The 20,908-nt window shown below is 48.3% G+C and overlaps 1 protein-coding gene across 2 annotated transcripts in view; it reads left to right on the top strand.

The window, feature by feature from the left end:
- Window positions 1–10,437: 10,437 nt before the first annotated feature.
- The window catches only part of LOC143962098 (NACHT, LRR and PYD domains-containing protein 3-like), a 117,535-nt gene continuing 107,064 nt past the window's right edge, over window positions 10,438–20,908 (top strand). Inside the window, exon 1 of one of the 2 annotated variants that reach the window (XM_077471424.1) lies at window positions 10,438–10,735. The gene's annotated coding sequence lies outside the window, so the exon portion shown is untranslated. The remainder of the gene's footprint in view (window positions 10,736–20,908) is intronic. The other variant, XM_077471425.1, reaches the window with a different exon arrangement.

The raw sequence follows: 20,908 nt of genomic DNA, 5'->3' as shown, positions 1-20,908 counted from the left end.
TCACCATGTTTAACAGGTGTGCCTGCTGCTGTAAGGTAACCTCTAGCTTTCCATATGTGGCCATAATCATGTGCCACACCGTAGGCGTATGCGGAATCAGTGTAAATGTTCCCTTCTTGTCCCTCTAAGTGTTCTAGGGCTTTCTCTAGAGCGGTTAGTTCCGCTTCTTGTGCCGACATGTGTGCTGGTAGTGACTTTGCCTCAATTACCTGTGTGTCCGTTACCACAGCATAACCTGTGTGATATTTACCTTTGTCATCGGCAAATCTACTACCATCTATGTACAGTGTGTGTTCTGCATTTGCAATGGGTATGTCTGTGACATGTGGGAACCCCGTGGTTTCTTGTTCCATAAGTTGAAAACAATCGTGTTCATCAGATGTTATGTCATGAAATGAAAGTGTGTCAGAATCCTGAGTATCTTGTGCTGTATCTACACCATTATCATCATTACTCCCCCCTGTCAAATCTGTCTGTAATGGTAAAAGCTGTGCTAAGTTAAAAGAAGTGCATCGCTGAAAGGTAACATTGGGGGGTAGGAGCAAAGTGCATTGTAGACGCAGCTGCCTTGCCATTGATATGTGTTTTGGTTGGACCTGTGATAAGATGGCGTGTATGTCATGTGTGGTATGTACCACTACAGGATTGTCTAAGACAATTTCTGAGGATTTGTCAATGATAATTGACACTGCTGCAACTGCTCGTACACAGGACGGTGATCCTCTAGAGACAGGATCGAGAGCCGCCGAGAAGTATGCTACCGGCCTTTGTTTGATGTGTTGTTGTGTCAACACCCCTGTTGCGTGTCCCGTGATTTCAGCAATGTACAAATGAAATGTTTTGGTATAATCAGGGATCCCGATCGCAGGTGCCGAAATTAGTAACCTTTTTAAGGTGCTAAAAGATTCATGACCTGCTTCTGTGAGTACATAGGGTACTATTTTCAAGCAATCATATAATGGCTGCATCAGAGAACTGGCATGTGGTATCCATTGTCTACAATATGATACCATTCCCAGAAACATACGAAGTTGCTTAAAATTGCGTGGGATATTCATTTGTCTTATGGCCTGGACTCGGTCTTCAGTGAGATGTCGAGTACCCTGGGATATACAGTGGCCCAAAAAGACAACCTTTTTCTGGCATACCTGTAACTTAGTTCTATTCACCTTGCACCCTTTTTCAGCCAGGAATTGTAACAATGAGAGAGTGGCTTTTAAACAAGTATCGTTATCCGGACAACATAACAATAGGTCATCTACATATTGCAACAATACACAAGTGTCAGGCGGTTGCCATTCCCCCTATTTTTACTTTTTAAGGTTTAGTCAGTGGGGCATCGGACAAAAGACCGTCATAACCACTTATGGGTATGGTGTCACGGGACGTCATGTGTGGAGGGACTACTGAATCAGACAACAGACTGCGTGACGCTCCTGTGTCAACCAAACAAGGAATATGTTTACCTTCCACCTTCATCAACATGTGGAGCATTTTGTTCTCTGATTCAGCTAGGACTGGGGCAAGTCATGCGGTCGGATCGTCCCTATCATTGGTACGCCTCTGTCTGTAGTCCCTCGTGTCTCTGTCCGTGTTTCCTTCCTGTTCGTCTTTTATCCTTTTCCTACAGTCTCTTTTTATATGTCCCACCTTGTTGCAGTAATAACAGGTAAGAGGTTTACGGGAGGAATTCCCTCCTTCATTGACCCGGGCAACAGTGTTAACTCCCGGTGTCCTTCTGGGTTTAGTTTCTGCTAAATCAGCCTCTATGCCTTGTGCTTTCTGCAACAATGTTCCTCTGTCCCGTATGGCTCTCCATTCGGGAGTACATGCCTTCAGTTTGTCACCTATTTGGGGTACTAGTCCTTCCATAAACTGTCGATTGAAAGCCCTAATGGTGACGGGTAAGGCTAAATCTAGACCTTCGTCAGCCATCATGCTTTCCATGTTGAGGTAAAATTCTGTAACAGTCTGACCTGGGGCCTGTTTTATGGGCGCTGTCGAACCCCTTTCCTGCTGTTTCCCTTGGCAAAATTCTCGTAACTGAGCAATAAACAGGGGTCTAGAGTCTATATGACGAGGGTGTACTCCTGGTGGATCTGCCGCTGGATCCCCTTGTGGTCTATGTGGAGCAATTTCATTCATAAATTGATTAAACATCGTTAGTGTCATTTTATGTCTACATATATCTTCCCCATCTTGCCAAGTCGCTTCATGTGTGTCTAGTAATTGTGTCACGAATCTACAGAATGCGGCAGGTTTTGCTACGGGATCAGGAGCATTCTGTATTAATGCCATAAGAGTGTCAGCCGACCAAGGTGTCCATGTCCTCAGAACGACTTGTCGGGTCACTGTAGGTGGCTGTCCTGCTTGACCCGCATTTGGATTATTTACTTGTATTACCCTAGTCCGACTATGGACTGGAGCTAGGGGCTCTGGTCTTTGAGCGCCGCAATGTACACATTCCTGTGCCCAGTCTGGGTTCTGGATACCGCATACTCGGCATACCCATCCTCTTCCTCTTAAGGAAGGATAAAGTTTTGGTCTTTCATTACCTGGTGTGGTAGTGTTATAAGGAGGTGGAGTATCTCCCGTATTTACCCTATCGCCGGGAGCAGAAGGAAGACTTTTGCGTCGGACCTTCATATCCCATCCACCCTTTTCCTGACAATACTCCCATCCCTCCTCTTTAGCCCTGTTGGAAACCTTAATTAAACATTGTATTTGTGATACCCATCCGTTCTGCAATATCTCTCCCTGTCTGTCTTTCTTTATTTCTTCCCAACCTTCTACACTTAGCCCATTTTCTCCATCCATCCCCAATTTCTTGAGAATCCTATTTGTGCCCTGTGCCTTATCCTTCCCATACAACATTGTAATTATGTCTTTAACAGCATAACATTTCTGAGATTCCTCCTGGGGTTTACCATGTGTCTGGCCCATTTTGACAGTCCTGCCTAGGTGGCGTTTGGATCACTTACTAAGTGTCTCGTTGCCTTCTCCTCCTAGGGTGCCAAAATACTAAAAAACCTCTCCTATATGAGATCGAATTACTTTATATGCTAGCCAACTGACAAATATTATGACCAGACTGACGGCTACAACATATACAAGCATTCCCTTTTGGTGGCCAAACACATATGACTAGGTCTCCGGGACTTTGTGGAGACCTTATTTCCGTCCCATTACCATGGAATCTCTCAGCATTCGTTTCTTATTCCTGCTTTATTGAGGCAGTCAGGACTTATACTTTCAACCCGTTTTTAGGCTCATGAATCAAAAAGCGTATATCAAACTTAAGTGTCGGACCCCCAAAGTACTCTTACGAGTTAAGGGCGCATTCCGTTACCCATTGGGATGATATATGTTTCAATTCACACCATACAAACAGGGCTTATCTCATTCACAACAGACAGATGACAAGTAGACAGACAAGAAACAACGGTAACATAAGCCAAAATATTAAGTTCAAGACCCGCATACTACAGAGGTTGGTGTTTACCTGAAGAACAATTCAGACAGATCAGGTGGGCACAAATCTAAGAAGCACAGAGTTTATAAGAAAATAAAGCTTTTCTTACCTGCGCAGGATTTGTCTGTGGTTCTTTGATGTGCCCGACCATTTCGTTCCGTCCTTATGTTCGTTCGCCTCTTGTAGTTTCTTCAGCGAGTCCCTTGTTCGCGGCGCCAGAAATGTTAGGTGTGACCTCAACAAGTCACCTATTTGTCAGGTTATGTTACCGTTTCCCAATTGTTAGTTAGAGTTCTTATCTGAGCAAAGAGACACAGAAGTATTCAGTATTTCTGCTCAGAAGTCCGTCGTTAACTCTGACTGTCTCTGACTGACTGTGGCTCTGAGGCTTGTTTATTACATCTTTTATAGACAGAAAAGGGCAAACATCAGCAAATGTAAAAAAAAACAACATTTTCAAAGTAAAGACAATTCTCCGGGTGTTATCAGCTGATAAGACAATCTTCTGGGCGTAGACTGCTTTTTAGGGCTGATGCGGCCTCTTCTTGATGAGTACGTGACAATAGATGACTAATCCTTATTTTACAGAGAGAAATACAAGTAATTAGTAAGACATAAGGTCAACCATTTTGTTTCAACATATACCTTAATCCTTACACCAGTAAACAGACATTACCACATTCTTACGTCCTCATCTCAGTATCACTGCCTTTGAGCAGTTCCCTCATTCCTTTATTCACAGACAACAAAATAAATTACAAAGAGGAGGGATTGGCTCCAACAGCCAGTCGCCTCCTACACAGATTGTGACCTCACAGAAAATGACCAAATAAGGACATGACCAAATAAAGACATGAGTTTCAACACAGGAAATACAACAACCAATGAACAATGCACTTTCCGAACGAACGGACATGCCCACACATGACCGGACTTTCCGGCAAACTAGGGTCCGATGGACTTCCGCCGGAATTCCGGTGGAGTTTCGCCAGACTTTCCGAACGAACGGACTTGCCCACACATGACCGGACTTTCCGGCAGACTAGGTCCGCCGGACTTCCCGACGGAGTTCCGGCGGACTTCCAAATGAACGGACTTGCCCACACATGGACTAAAGTCCGTTCATTTTGAACGTGATGAGTTATGACAGGACTAGAAAAGGAAGTCAATCTTGCTGCTTTTATCGGCGAGATTGACACCTTGCGAGCCCCATCGCCTGGTATGGATTTTAAGGGGAAGCCCCTACGCCGAAAAAACGGCATGGGGTCCCCCCAGAATCCATACCAGACCCATATCCAAGCACGCAGCCTGGCAGGTTAGGAAAGGGGGTGGGGATGAGCAAGCGGCCCCCCTCCTGAGCTGTACCAGGCTGCGTGCCCTCAACATGGGGGGGTGGGTGCTTTGGGGAAGGGGGGCGCCCTGCAGTCCCCCCACCCCAAAGCACCTTGTTCCCACGTTGATGAGGACAAGGGCCTCTTTCCGACAACCCTGGTCATTGGTGGTTGGGGTGTGCGGGCGGGGGGGCTTATCGAAATCCAGGAGCCCCCTTTAATAAGTTGGCCCCCAGATCCCGGCCCCCCAACCTATGTGAATAAGTTGGGGAACACCCAATTCTCTCTCCGGCTATCTCAGGGAGCCACAGTCTGGTCTGAATAATGTGTCCGGTTTTCAGGCAGACTGAATACTGAACACATGATTCAAAACCTGGACTGTCCAGGAGAATCCCGGACAGGTGGCAACCCTAACAGGGAGAGTCCCAGCCCTCAGATCCCGACCCAACCCTCCCCCCCCAGAGCCCAGCTCTCTGTGAAGTGATTCATTTACATATGAAGAAAACACCTTCATAATACCCTCCCAGAGACTTCCTTCTCAAAGGGGGTCTGGCTGCAGCTGGAGCTCCACTGTAGACAGGAAACATGTGTCCTCCATGCTACTTTTTTTAAAATAAACTTTAATGTAACAATTTGAGGAAGTGGAGGTGATATGTTTTGTATCACATCTGCATTTCCCCACAAGGGGGGGGTGGCTGCAGAGTGGAGCTCCACCGATGACAGGAAGCACGTTACCTCCACTCTACTTCTTCTTCTTTTTTTTTTTTTAACTGAACTTTATTGTGAATCTCGGCAGCTGGAGCTCATGAACTTCCATCATCACCAAAAATATAAATTGGTAAATGGTAAACAATCGCATTTACAAACAAATCCAGTTTACAAAGTTAACTTCACTTCCGCTCCTCCGCACGTCGTTATACGTCGGTACTTTGAAGAGGCATATCTTTGTTATGGCAGCAGCTGGCTGTCATAACCCCGGTATCCTCTTCTTTGGCCTGCGGTCCGGTTTCCGATCACGGTGGTCTCTGCGGCGGAATCACCGCAAGATGACTTTTATCTGTGGCGGGAGAGTGGCCCTCCCTCACGCCGTGCTCCCGTGTGCTCTGCCGTTTACCGGAGACGTCAGCAGAAGCAGAGGCGATCGGGTCCTCTCCCTTGCTGGGTATGGAGACGAGTGAGGGGAAGATGCCCCCCCCCCCATCTCCATAACATTGCAGGGCGGAAGCAACGTCAAAACATCACCTCTACCCATAGCTCTTAAAGGGACATTTTTTTTTTTCAAATGACACATTTATTTATTTCTTATTGCATTTTAGTGTAAATATGTGATCTGAGGTCTTTTTGACCCCCTACAGATCTCATATTTAAAGCGGAGGTCCACCCTAAAGTGGACCTTACGCTCATTGGAATCCCCCCCCTCCGGCGCCACAATTGGCACCTTTCAGGGGGGAGGGGGGTGCAGGTACCTGTACAGTACAGGTATCTGCACCCACTTCCGGTGTAGATTCTGCAGAAGGTACGCCCCTTTCCGCAGAATCTACGCCCCTTTCTGAAAGTCCCCCGCTGCCTGCTGGCAAAAACACATGGATCCCAGAGACAGCGGGGACCATCCTTATTGCGCAGCGCGACTCGCGCATGCGCAGTAGGGAACCGGGAAATTAAGCCGAAAGGCTCCACTTCCTGATTCCCATAGCCAAGATGGCAGCGGCAGCACCCGAGAGACGATCGAGAGATTGGCTTCGGGTGCCGACATCGCGGGCGCGCTGGGCGGGTAAGTGTCACTATTTTAAAAGTCAGCAGCTGCAGTATTTGTAGCTGCTGGCTTTAAAAAAAAAAAAACGGCGGAACTCCCGGCGGACTCCCGCTTTAATCACTTCCCACCCGACCACTGCATAAGTACGGCCGGGTGGGCGCTCTCTCCTTCTGAGTGGATGTTCTCTCGTGTCACCCAGACACGGCGCATCTTAGATCGGCAGGAGGGCTCTGTGATTGGTCCTCCTGATCACGTGACGGCCGTGTCCAATCACAGCCCTCATGTGGGGTAAACAAACAGCCGGTTGCTAGGCAATCGGCTCTCCTCTCCTCAGAGGTAAGCTGTCGGAGAGGAGAGCGGATCTCTGCAGCCGGCTGGTGATCAGTGAGTATGAGCTGTTTTTTTTTACAGCTTTTTACTCGCTGATCACCAACCTAGTGCAAACACACAAAGTAAACACACAAATGCAGGCCATACTTGGTAGAATTTCGAACAAATTTTCTTTTCAATATCAGAAAATTTGTTTGTTTTTTTTGTGATCTGATGGCACCACCACTGATTTTCCAAATTCGGCTGACCAAGCCTTCAATTTCACCTCACGTTGCTACAGAAAATAATTTTTGTGGCCGGGAATCTTCTTTTCTCTCCGTAAATGTTCTTTTCTTATTACATTGCTTGCACGATTCTCCCATCATTGATTAGGAAACCGCTCGTTTTTCAAAAAGTTTCCAACATGTCCGATTCCTCAAATTTGATTTCCACACGAAAATCGGTTGTTGCTGCAGCCCCACTAATGGTGCGAAATTCATACGAAAATTCTTAGATACGAATTTCGAAAGAAAATTCTTTCGAAATTCGAACCGTGTATGGCCGGCAAAAGTAAAAACACATGTCCCCCACATAGTAATGATCCCCAAAACACATGTCCCCCACATATATAACAGGAAAAATCACATGTCCCAATGATCAATTGCACACATATGTCCGTGATCACCTGCGCACATCTGTACATGATCATTTGCACACATCTGTCCATGATCACACAAACCAATTATTATACATGTAGCGCCGCCTCCTGACGAGCATATATGTTTTTGAAAATTAATATTCCTAAAACCAGAGTTGGGTTTTGGGGCTAATTTTGCTAACTTATGGTTTCAGTACCAGTCTAGCTGGACTGCACTGAGTTCTCCTGGACTGCGGGTGTCGCTGCCACTGCCGGCAAGTATGAGAATGCAGTTTGTCTGGGCGTATTGAGTGCCAGTGGGAGTGTTATTCCTGCTGTGCATTTAGAGAGGTGGTATTTAAGGTACTGCAATCACATGTTTTTCCGGGGGTTCTGGTCCAGAAGATTTTTCTGTCTGTTTGGCCCTGGTCCTCCTGACCAGCCCCCATGGCCCTCCTGGCCTGGGGTGCGGATCCATCCAATTCAGAGTCTCGGGGCTGGATAGCCCGAGGCGAAGTAACTGCAGGGACAGGCCTGAATGGATGTTAAGGCCTGAGGATTCAAAGGTGGTCCAGTGCCGTCTCATCTGTGGAGAGGCCCAGCAACTGGAGAAGAGTCCAGGGGAGGACTCTTCGGGAGGAGGCCATGCACAAGGCTGGTTTCTCTGAAGGGGCCTGGGGGCTCAGTTGAAGGACACTTCATGGACTTACAATCTTACGGTATCGCCGGACCGGCTGAGAGATACTGGTACCGTATGATAGTTCTCTAAATTTATCTACGTCCCTCAGTTACGCTCAAGTAATTCATATCCAAGTCTGTGGCAGAAACTTCGCTTTACTTAACACCCTACCGGCTGCTAGGCCTAGTGAGAGGAGGTCTATCCGGAGGTTGTGAAATCCAGCTGTATAACTGTAATTCTCTGGATTTCTTCTATAAGAGACTTTCTATATTTGTAGTCCAAAAGTACCTGAAGTTTCCTCTTGACCCTCTACCCTCCATATGAATGAATGAATGAAATATTTGTATAGCGCACAACGCGAATTGAATCGCCTCAAGACGCTGTGAAGAGCTTGGTTGTCCATCATCTAGAAGAGGGAGGTCTTGAGTTTTTTCCTAAAGGCCAGGTGGTTTTCTTCCAGGCGGATGTTGGTTGGTAGGGGGGAACGGTATAGCCGAGGTCCTTGGACAGCGAATCTCCGATCCTCCTTTGATTTATACCGGGATTTGGGCACGAGGAGGAGGTTTTTGTTGGCTGATCGAAGACTGCGGTTTGGTGTGTAAGAGACTGTGTTATCTTCTAAATAAATAACACAAAAGAAGATTCAGTGTCAGTTTCTGTATTTCTTTGGGCCATCGACCACGGGAAACCCCTAGACGGAGATGAGGTCAAGAAGGTAACGGTAAGCCCAATAAAACCAGCAGCTCCTTCAGGGGTCAGTGCTCCATACACTAAACGGGATTTTTTTAAAATCAAAAACATGTAGCAGAATACATTTATGGCTTAAATTTATGACAAAATTAGATTTTATTGCATTTCTTTTAAAATAGAAACAATTTTTTTCCCCCAAACTTCCGCTCTTTTTTTGCTTATATCGCAAAAAAAAAAAAAAAAAAAAAGACGGAGTCGTGAATAAATACCACCAAAAGAAAGCTCTATTTGTGTGCGAACAAAATAATAAAAATGTAATTTGAGTATAGCATAGCATGACCGCGCAATTGTCATTGAAAGCGCGAGAGCACTGAAAGCTGAAAATTGGTCTGGGAAGGAAAGGGGGCGAAAGTGCCCGATATTGAAGTGGTTAAGAGGACCTGTCATGCTTTTTTTCTGGGATGCTAACATTCCTTGTAATAGGAATAAAAGTGACACATTTTTGTAACAAAAGAACAGTGTAAAAATAAAAAAAATGGTAAAATAAATAATAAATTAAAAAAAATTTAAACGCGCCCCATCCCGCCAAGCTGAAGCGAACGCATACGTGGGCAGCGCCCGCATATGAAAACGGTGTTCAAACCACACATGTGAGGTATCCACGCGATCGGTAGAGCGAGAGCAATAATTCTAGTCCTAGATCTCCTCTGTAACTGAAAAAATGCAACCTATAGAATTTTTTAAACGTCACCTATGGAGATTTTTAAGCTTAAAAGTTTGTCGCCATTCCACGAGCGGACGCAATTTTGAAGCGTGACATGTTGGGTATCAATTTGCTCGGCGTAACATCATCTTTCACAATATAAAAAAAAAATGGGCTAACTTTACTGTTGTCTTATTTTTTAATAAAAAAAAAGTGATTTTTTTTTTTACCCCCAAAAAAAGTGCGCTTGTAAGACCGCTGCGCAAATATGGTGTGACGGAAAGTATTTCCACGACCGCTATTTTATTCTCTAGGGTGTTACAAAAAAAAATTGAATGTTTGGAGGTTCTAAGAAATTTTCTAGCAAAGAAACCTGATTTTAACTTGTAAACAACAAATCTCAGAAAGAGGCTCGGACCTTACGTGGTTAAGGAGAGCACTTCAACACAGAAAGTACAAAACTGCCAAAAAAAAAATCCCTTATATTTCTTCAAATCCCAAATGTAATAAATAAAGACAACAGAACGGCTCAGCTGAAAACTGCAGTCACTGGAGCTCCGCTCTACACAGAAATCATGGACGTGCAACAAGTGACCTCCACTTCCTGCAATAACGATAACAATAAAGTTCAGTAAAAAAAAAAAAGAAGTGGAGTGGAGGCCACATGCTTCCTGTCATCAGTGGAGCTCCACTCTGCAGCCACACCCCCCTTGTGGGGAAATGCAGATGTGACAGGAAACATGTCACCTCCACTTACACCAGTTGTGTCTGTCGAATGTTTGTTACATTAAAGTTTATTTAAAAAAAAAAAAAGCAAAAACAAAAAAAAGTGTAGCGTAGGTCCCGTGTGTTTCTTGTCCAATGTGGAGCTGCAGTCTGCAGCCAGATACCCGGGGGATGCAGATGTGACAGGAGACGTGACCTCCACTTCCTCCAGTTGTGTCTATTAGTTGTTTGTTACATTAAATTACTTTAAAAAAATAAAAATAAAGAAGTGAAGAGGCGGTCACGTTTGCTGTAGGAAGTAGAGCTGGAGCTGTGTGCTGAGGTACTCTCCTGTGTCCTGAGCGGTTGGAGTGGCGCTGCTCTCACCAGAAGTGTGCCAAAGCGGGCCTGAAGTCGGGAGCCGCCAAGTCTGAGAAGAAGAGATCTGCCAGCATGGTGAGTGCACTGACCCGTCACCTACCCACGTGACCTCTCACCCACCTACCTCTCCTCGGCACAGTGTCCCCGGTAGGGTTGCCCCCTCACCCCTTTAAACCCGAACACACATGAATTACACGGGTTCTGTGGCTGATTAAGGTGGTCATTAAACTTGGTGCCTTATCTGCACTAATGCCATGTGCACATGACCGGACTTTTCAACAGACTTTCAACGGACTTCCGTCGAATCGATCACACCAAAGACCGACGGACTCGACCGTTATGACGTAGGACCGGACTAGAATAAGGAAGTTCATAGCCAGTAGCCAATAGCTGCCCTAACGTCGGTTTTCCTCCGTCGGACTGGCATACACACAACCGGATTTTTCGACCGGACTCGAGTCCGTCGGAAAGATCTGAAACATGTTCTAAATCTAAAGTCCGTCTGATTTTTCAACAGAAAAGGTCCAGCTGAAGGCCCGATGGAGCCCACACACGGTCGAATTGTCCGTTCCGTAGGACAAGTTCGGTTGAAAAGTCTGGTAGTGTGTACGCGGCATTAGGCTACTTTCACACTGGGGCGTTGCGCACGCTGGTGGTAAAGCGGCGCTTTACTGGCATTTTAATGGTCTGATGGAGCCCACACACGGTCCAATTGTCCGTTCCGTCGGACCAGTTTGGTCAAAGTCTGGTAGTGTGTACGCGGCATTAGGCTACTTTCACACTGGGGCATTGCGCACACTGGAAGAAAGCGGCACTTTATTTAGGGGCGCTTTACCATCATTTCAGCAGCGCTTTTCGGCCGCTAGCGGGGCAGTTTTAACCCCCGCTAGCGGCCGAAAAAGGGTTAAAACCGTCCGCAAAGCAGCGCTGCAGCGGCGCTTTGCAGGCGGGTTTGCAGCACTGCCCCATTGTTTTTTATGGGAAGGGGTGCTACAGCGGTGCAAAGCTTTGGCTTGCAGGACTTTTTTTACCATCCTGCAAGCGCACCGCTCCAGTGTGAAAGCTCTCGGGGGCTTTCACATTGGAGACACAGCAGCGGCTGTTTCAGGGAGCTTTGCAGGTGCTATTTTTAGCGCTCTAGCGCTTGCAAAGCTCCCCAGTCTGAAAGGGGCCTTAGAGCCCTTTCAGACTGGGGCGTCGGGGGGCCGTCGGCGGTAAAGCGCCACTATTTTTCTTGAAACATATTTTATTAACAAGCATCATAACAGTTACACAGTGTAGTTCACTTGTTGGTGTGCAGGATTACAAAACATTTTGCGACAATGTATCAAGTACTTTGCATATACAACGGGTGTCAAGACCCGAACAGTAAAGTAGAGTAGGCATGAAAAGATACATTACAAATGCACAACAAATATGAGAACAGGAAGGTAATAAGATAATAGAAACTTCAGAACGAGGGAAAAAACCTTCCTAAGTTTGTGGGTCAATCCCAGGTAGGGATTGTTGGCCTGTGTGATAGACAATTTTCAGTGAGGGGGACATATTAGGAGAAGGAGAAGAAAAGCGAGAGGTGTGAAAGTAAGACTGGGAGAAACAGGGAAGGGGAAGGGGAGTGGGACAGGAGGGATAGGGCTGGCCGACCCACCCAGGCACGGGGGCCTACAAAGAACAAGAGTTCGGGTAGTATTGAACATGCTATATCAGCAGTCCAATGCATCTAAATGGACATTAACACGCAAAAAGTGATCAGCCCATGGTTGCCAGATTTTATTATGCTTGGGGAGACGGTCAAGGAATTTGGCTTCAGTCCTACTGTGGATCATGGCCTGCGTTACCCTATTCTTAACGGCAGGCAGGGGTAAAGTTGGGGTTTTCCAGGCGTGTGCTATGGTTTAATTCGCTGCAGTTGTAAGCTGGAGAAAAAGTTTCAATTGATTGCGAGTGCAACATTCAGGAGACTTATTGAGTAAAGCTGTCATGGCCACTCGGGCACTTCGGTCGTATTCAAGAGACTCACCCGTAGAGATCCGTCGTGGAGATCTCGTCGTTTCCCGTTGACGCGCGCTAAAGCCAACGAACGCGTTCGCGTCAACACGAACGCACACGCACGCGGGTCACGAACGGGTGCACGTCTACGTGCGAGGGCGCGCTGACCCGTCGTACGTCCGTTTGGCGCCCTAAGGCCTTCTTAAGTCACAGGCTCCCTTTCACCCGTGCTGTCCGGTCTACAGCGTGTCCGTGATCCGTGTTGTTTGCATCTGAACCTGTTATCTGATTCCTGACCTCCGGCTCGTTCCCTTGACTCTGATTGATTGCTGCCTGCCTACGACTTCTGCCTGTTTGACTACGTTTTCTGCCTCATCCCTTTGTACCGTGCTGATCCTCTCCTGCTGACCCGGCCTGTATCTGACTCCGCTGTTCCTGCTACCTACCTGAGTTCCTGCATTACAGAACATCTGCTTACCAGCCAGTTCCCGCACTTGTGCCTGCCAGGGACAGTCAAGCACCATCCGCTATACCAGTCTGTTATCTGTGCCCAGCTGACCTTCCGGACCAATACCATCTACCAGGCACTTGTGCCCTCTGGACTGTCGAATACCTGTCTCCACCTTCAGGGGTCCGATAGCCAGGGGATACGAGGGGCCGCTTCCTGCATTCCAGGCTCACCACCAGGTACGTGACAGTACCGGACAGCCATGTCCGAGCCTGCGCAGGGAGCCTCCTCCATGGACGAACTCTGCCATCATCTGGCCGGCCTTACTCAAGCAGTCAAGAGTCTGCAGGAGGGCTACGGAAGACTGGAAGAACAAGTCCAGGCACTATCTGCTTCAGCACCAGCCGCCCCAGGGGCCCATGCTTCGCCCTCAGTAGTTATGTTGCCACCGGAACCCAGGGTGCCAACCCCGGAGCGATTCACGGGAGTCCGAAGCAAGTTTAGGGCCTTCCGCAATTCCTGCGAGCTGTATTTTGCTTTGCAACCCCGGACCTTTTCCCGTGAAGCAACGAAGGTGGGATTCATCATCTCCTTGTTGACAGATGAACCTCAGACCTGGGCACACCGTCTGTTAGAGCGTAAAGACCCTTCTCTAGACTCTGTGGATACCTTCTTTCAGGCAATGTCCAAGCTCTATGAAGATCCCCAACTGGCTGCTACCGCAGAAGCAGCCCTACGTGCCCTGCAGCAGGGTCATAGACCAGTGGAGGACTATGTCTCTGAATTCCGGCGTTGGAGTGCGGACACAGAGTGGAACAACGCGGCTCTGCGTTTTCAGTTCCGCCTGGGCCTTTCTGAGGCCTTGAAAGACGAGTTGGCCCGTGTAGGCATCCCCGGGACATTAGAAGCTCTAATAGACACCTCCATCCAGATCGACAGGCGCTTGAGAGAACGCCGCCAGGAACGCTCTTCCACGGCTACCCGTCCAATCTGGATGCTACCACGGGTGCCTAGTCACCCTACTCCCCCTGCTCCACCTGCATCCACTCCGGACACCTCAGAGCCTATGCAGCTGGGGCTCCTGCGCCCGTCTCTGACGCCAGAAGAACGTCAACGTCGCCGGGCCAATAACCTTTGCCTGTATTGCGGAGAGCCAGGACATTTTGTTCGTGCCTGCCCAGCCAAGTTACGCAAGTGCCTTCTTGTTCCTCCTGTTCCTTCTTCTGTGCTGCCTGATAACACTTCTCATCTGGCCATTCCCGTCCTTTTGCAGCTCCCAGGAAGGACTATCCAAACCCACGCGGTTATTGATTCCGGGGCTTGCAGTGGCTTTGTCGACTCGTCCTTCGCCCGAAGAAATAGGATTCCCCTCAGACCAAGGGAGAAGGGGCTCTCTGTATACCTGGCCGACGGATCTACCTTGGGCTCAGGACCGGTGACTTTGGAGACTAGTCCTTTACCTGCTGTCATTGCCGGGACTCATCAAGAACTTCTGTGCCTGGATGTTATTCAGTCCCCGCTGTTTCCAATCATCCTTGGCATGCCCTGGTTGAGGGCACATAACCCACGGATTGATTGGACCACCGGAACCATCGAATTCCCCTCGGACTACTGCCACCGGCATTGCTGCCAGAATCCTGACGGGGACTCCTCGATTCTTCTCTGTTCCGAATCTGATGATGATACCCGACTAGCGGTACCCAAGGAATACCACGCCTTCTTAGATGTTTTTAGCAAAAAGGGTGCAGAGACCCTTCCTCCTCATAGGCCATATGACTGCCCAATAGAACTACTCCCGGGGGCAGAAATCCCCTTCGGCAGAATTTTCCCCCTTTCTGAGTCTGAGCTGAGTGCCCTGAAATCATATCTAGATGACAGTCTGGAGAAGGGGTTTATTCGGCCTTCCACCTCCCCGGCAGGCGCTGGCATCTTCTTTGTTGAAAAGAAGGATCACTCACTACGCCCTTGTGTGGACTATCGGGCCCTGAATAAGATTACCATCAAAAATCGCTATCCCCTGCCATTGGTACCTGAACTCTTCCAAAGACTAGGATCTGCTAGGTTCTTCTCAAAGTTAGATCTTCGGGGTGCTTATAACCTTGTACGCATCAGGAAGGGGGACGAATGGAAGACTGCCTTCCGTACCCGCTTTGGGCATTACGAATATTTGGTGATGCCTTTTGGACTATGCAATGCCCCGGCCACCTTCCAACATTTTGTTAATGATATTTTTAGGGACTATCTAGATCTGTTTGTAATAATTTACTTGGATGATATTCTAATTTTCTCCTCCACTCTAGCCATTCATCGGGAACACGTGAAGAAGGCACTGACCCGTCTCCGCCTCCACGGTTTGTATGCCAAACCAGACAAATGTATCTTTGAACAGCAGAGCATTCAGTTCCTCGGCTTGATCATCTCGGTAAGAGGAGTAGAGATGGACCCACAGAAGATCTCAGCCATCCAAGATTGGCCTGCTCCTTCAGATAGAAAGGGAGTCCAGCGATTCGTGGGCTTTGCTAATTTTTACCGCAAATTCATAAAAGGTTTTTCTGCTATCATCGCCCCCATCACTGAGCTGACCAGACAGAACCGAAGGTTCCAGTGGACTCCCGAAGCACAAAAGGCCTTCCAGTCTCTGAAGGACCTATTCGTCTCCGCATCGGTCTTGAAACATCCCGATCCTGCTCTACCGTATACCCTTGAGGTGGACGCCTCGGAAATAGCAGTAGGAGCAATACTCTCCCAAAGGCAGGGACCCAAGTCCGTACTCCATCCAGTCGCCTATTTCTCCCGCAAGTTATCAGAGGCTGAAAGAAACTATGACGTTGGAGACCGTGAGCTTTTAGCCATCAAGTCCGCCCTCGAAGAGTGGCGTTATTTACTAGAAGGGGCTACTCATCCAATCTTGATCTACACAGATCATAAAAACCTAGAGTACCTGAAGACAGCCAAGAGACTTAAGCCTCGTCAGGCCAGGTGGGCACTCTTCTTTTCCCGATTTGTATTCCATATAACGTACCGTCCTGGATCCAAGAACACCAAGCCGGATGCTTTGTCCCGTATGTTCAGTCAGCCGGAGAACTTACCATCTTCTGACACCATTCTCTCGGCTGGGAACTTCCTTCTTCTCCAGGGAGACGTGATCTCTCAGCTTAAGCAGGCGTCCATAGGCGCCATTCCTCCATCTGGCATTCCGTTATCCTCCAGTGATGGCCTTCTTTGGCATGAGAGCAGGATTTTCGTCCCCCAGGCAGCCCGAACTCTGGTTTTGGCCTCCTGTCATGACCATCCCTTGGCTGGCCACTTTGGATCATTCAAGACCCTGGAACTACTCAGACGCACCTTCTGGTGGCCACGGATGAAAGATGACTGTAGAAATTACGTACAAGCCTGCACCACTTGCATCCGAAGTAAGGGCGACAAATTAAAAGCCTGGGGCCTTCTGAAACCACTACCCGTCCCTGACAGACCATGGAGAATGATCTCCATGGACTTCATCGTTGAACTCCCCCCTTCAGAAAACCATTCCACGATCTTCGTTGTGGTTGACCGACTCACCAAGATGGCGCACTTCTTGCCCATGAAGGGCACCCCTTCAGCCGCGGAGACAGCTAACACTTTTATAAAGGAAATTGTGAGGCTTCACGGCATTCCTGCCAACATCACGTCCGACAGGGGGGTGCAGTTCACCTCAAGATTTTGGAGGGCGCTCTGCGAAGCATTGAAAATTGACCTTCGCCTATCCTCAGCCTACCACCCGCAGACCAACGGCCAGACCGAAAGAACAAACCAAACATTGGAACAATATCTTCGCTGCTTTTCGTCTTTCTCCCAAGACGATTGGGCTTCTCTGTTACCAATGGCGGAGTTTGCATACAATAATACTGTTCATTCGGCCACCAAGCAATCCCCGTTCTACGCAAACTTTGGTTTTCACCCGTTGTTCCTGTCTGGCGACCTTCCTGAATCTTCCGTGCCAGCGGTTCAGAAGAACCTGAATTTCTTTGAGGAGAATAACAAGCTCCTACAGGAAACCCTGGCCAGGTCACAGGAGCATAATAAGGACGTATTTGACCGTAAGAGAAGAGGGGAGCTGGACCTTAAGGTTGGGGATCGGGTCTGGCTGTCTACCCTGAACCTTAAACTCTCCTGCCCTTCTAAGAAGCTGGGCCCAAAATTCATAGGTCCTTTTCCAATTAAGAGGAAACTTAACGATGTGGCGTTTGAACTCAAGCTCCCGGAATCCTTCCGAATCCACCCAGTTTTTCATGTCTCACTCCTCAAACCCACCGTCACGGACCTCTTCACCGACAGAATCTCCAACCCTCCGGAACCCGTACTGATCAATGGGGAAATGGAGTTCGAGGTAGAGGCTATTCTGGACTGTAGGAAAAGGCAGAACCAGACTCAATTCCTAGTCAAATGGAAAGGATATGGACCTGAGGAGAACTCCTGGGAGCCGGAGACCAATATCCACGCCAAAAGACTCATCCGCGCCTTCAAGAAATCCTACCCGAATAAGTTGGCTCGATTAGGCATCCGGAGGCTGCCCCTTGGGGGGGGGCAATGTCATGGCCACTCGGGCACTTCGGTCGTATTCAAGAGACTCACCCGTAGAGATCCGTCGTGGAGATCTCGTCGTTTCCCGTTGACGCGCGCTAAAGCCAATGAACGCGTTCGCGTCAACACGAACGCACACGCACGCGGGTCACGAACGGGTGCACGTCTACGTGCGAGGGCGCGCTGACCCGTCGTACGTCCGTTTGGCGCCCTAAGGCCTTCTTAAGTCACAGGCTCCCTTTCACCCGTGCTGTCCGGTCTACAGCGTGTCCGTGATCCGTGTTGTTTGCATCTGAACCTGTTATCTGATTCCTGACCTCCGGCTCGTTCCCTTGACTCTGATTGATTGCTGCCTGCCTACGACTTCTGCCTGTTTGACTACGTTTTCTGCCTCATCCCTTTGTACCGTGCTGATCCTCTCCTGCTGACCCGGCCTGTATCTGACTCCGCTGTTCCTGCTACCTACCTGAGTTCCTGCATTACAGAACATCTGCTTACCAGCCAGTTCCCGCACTTGTGCCTGCCAGGGACAGTCAAGCACCATCCGCTATACCAGTCTGTTATCTGTGCCCAGCTGACCTTCCGGACCAATACCATCTACCAGGCACTTGTGCCCTCTGGACTGTCGAATACCTGTCTCCACCTTCAGGGGTCCGATAGCCAGGGGATACGAGGGGCCGCTTCCTGCATTCCAGGCTCACCACCAGGTACGTGACAAAAGCGAAGACAGGGTCTGGCTGTAAAGTGAGTTTGAATAAAGTGGATGCCATTTGGAACACTGCTACCCAGAATTGCTGGGCTACCGGACACGTCCACCAGATGTGCAGGTGGGTGCCAGCAGTGTTACAACCCCTAAAACACAACGCCGAGTATCCTGGAACGTATTTGGCGATTCTAGCTGGCACTAGGTACCAACGCATTAATACTTTAAAATTGGCCTCAGAGGCAACAACATTTTGAGATGCGTTCTTGGTATTAGTCCAAATCTCGCTCCAGGCGTCAACGTCTAGGTCTATAGACAGATCGGCCGACCACCTCGTTGCGTATGGTGGGAGGGACGGGGGGGGGGGGAAATTGAGGTGAGCATATAATTGCGATTTGACACCTGGGGCATGTGGGTCTGAGTTGCATATTTTTTCAAAAAATGATATGTGGTGTTGGGTCGGACTGGGCTTAGGGAGAGATTGTAAGAAGTGTAGAATCTGAAGGTAACGGAAGTATTCCACACTGGGAAGGTGATATTGTTCATGGAGTTCATGGAATGTTTTTGGCAATCCGCCCCTCAAGAGGTCTAAGACTCTGGTTATGCCTGCTCCGAACCAGGTTGTAAAAAGGCCTGGTTCAGTGAGAGCCGGGGGGAAGAGCGGGTTACCAAAAATAGATAACAATGGAGTATGCGTGGATATGAGTGCGGAGGATTTACGAGAAGCGTCCCAAATTTTCAGGGAATGCACGGTAACTGGATTTGTGAGGGGGCCTCTCTTGGAATGGGGTAACCAGAGTAGGTTGGAAATGGCAATGGGGTGGACATCTACAGCTTCAAGGCTAACCCACAAGGGAATTTCTGATTTAGCATGGTAAAGAGCTAGTTGGGCCACTTGAGCTGCTCTATAATACTGTAAGAAGTTGGGCACCCCTAGGCCGCCCTGTGTCTTGTGGCGGAAGAGAACAGATCTAGCAATTCTCGGTCTGGTCGGCTCCCAAATATATTTAAAGGTTTTATTTTGCATGATACGATGGAAATACGGGGGAACCGTAGTGGGGAGAACTCTGTAGAAGTAGAGTAATTTAGGTAGAAGGGACATCTTGACCGCTGTAATTCTACCCAGCCACGAGACACAAAGCGGCTGCCAAGAAGCCAAGATACTCGTAAATCTCTTGAGTAAGGGAAGGTAATTTGTACGGTAGAGGGAGGATGGATCGTTCGTCAATTGGATGCCTAGGTAAGGGATGGAGGATGAGGACCATAAGAAAGGGAAATTATTTTGTAGCCGTTTAAGGTCATCTGTTGGCAGGGACACATTGAGGGCCTTGGATTTAGTTTGATTGACTTCTAGGCCCGATATAGTAGCAAAGCTATCTAGAAGCTTACAGAGGTTAGGTAATGTAATGTGGGGGGTTGTGACGAAAAGTAGGGCGTCGTCGGCAAACAAGCATAACTTATGTGATGTTGAAGCTAACTCGAGACCGCGTATATCGGGGTGTGCCCTTATCAGAGCCGCCAGGGGTTCTATTGCTAATGCAAATAGGATGGGGGAGAGGGGGCATCCCTGTCTCGTCCCCCTTTGAATGGGAAAGGGCGATGAGCGTGAACCAGCATATCTAACGTAAGCTTGGGGATGGGCATACAAAGCGTTTATCCAACTTAGAAAATGGGGGCCGAAGCCCCAACGTTGTAAAATATAGTGAAGGTATGGCCAGGATACCGTGTCGAACGCTTTGCGTATATCAAGCGAGAGCAAATGCATAGGGATGTTTCTCGATTTTGCTATATGTTGGAGGAGAATCACACGACGGATATTGTCACTAGCTTGCCTCTGGGGAATAAATCCCACTTGGTCTTTATGGATCAATCTACCTATAATTGGGTTCAGGCGTAGGGCCAAGACCTTGGCAAGGATCTTGATGTCCACGTTGAGCAGAGAGATGGGCCTAAAATTGGACCAAATTGAGTGGTCAGAATTGGGTTTGGGGATCATGGTGATGATGGCTGTCAATGTGTCCCTGCCCAGAGACTGACCCTGGAGGATAGAATTAAAGGAGTGTGTAAGGATTGGGGCTAGCGTATCAGAGAATTTTTTGTAGTAGGCTGCAGGTAATCCGTCGGGTGCGGGACGCTTATGAGGTTTGAGAGATTTGATGGCCGCCAGTACTTCAGATAAAGCAATGGGGGCTTCGATTGTGTCGAGATTTGTAGGAGATAGCTGGGGTAGTTGTAGAGGGTGGAGCAGGGCATCAGCTTGAGAAGTAGGGAAGGATGATGTGGCTGCGTATAGCTTTGACAATTGAGTGGAGAACTCAGTGAGAATTTTAGCGGGGTTACTGGTGGGACCTCTTTGTGATATTCGAAGTCTTATGGGCTTATATGATTTCTCGGGGTTCTTTAAACGCATCGCCAAAAAAGTATCAGGCTTGTTGGCTTTAATGTAAGCAGTGTGGGAGGATCTACGGAGTTGCTTGTCAGCTTCTTCAGTTAAAAGTAGGTCTAGCTCTAGTTTAGTTTTCTCGAACGCCAACCTATTAGAAAC

Source organism: Lithobates pipiens, unplaced genomic scaffold, assembly GCF_037356315.1.
Source record: "Lithobates pipiens isolate NorthernLeopardFrog02 unplaced genomic scaffold, aLitPip1_a1.2 Scaffold_8, whole genome shotgun sequence".
Taxonomy (NCBI): domain Eukaryota; kingdom Metazoa; phylum Chordata; class Amphibia; order Anura; family Ranidae; genus Lithobates; species Lithobates pipiens.
This window is presented reverse-complemented; position numbering and strand designations above follow the sequence as displayed.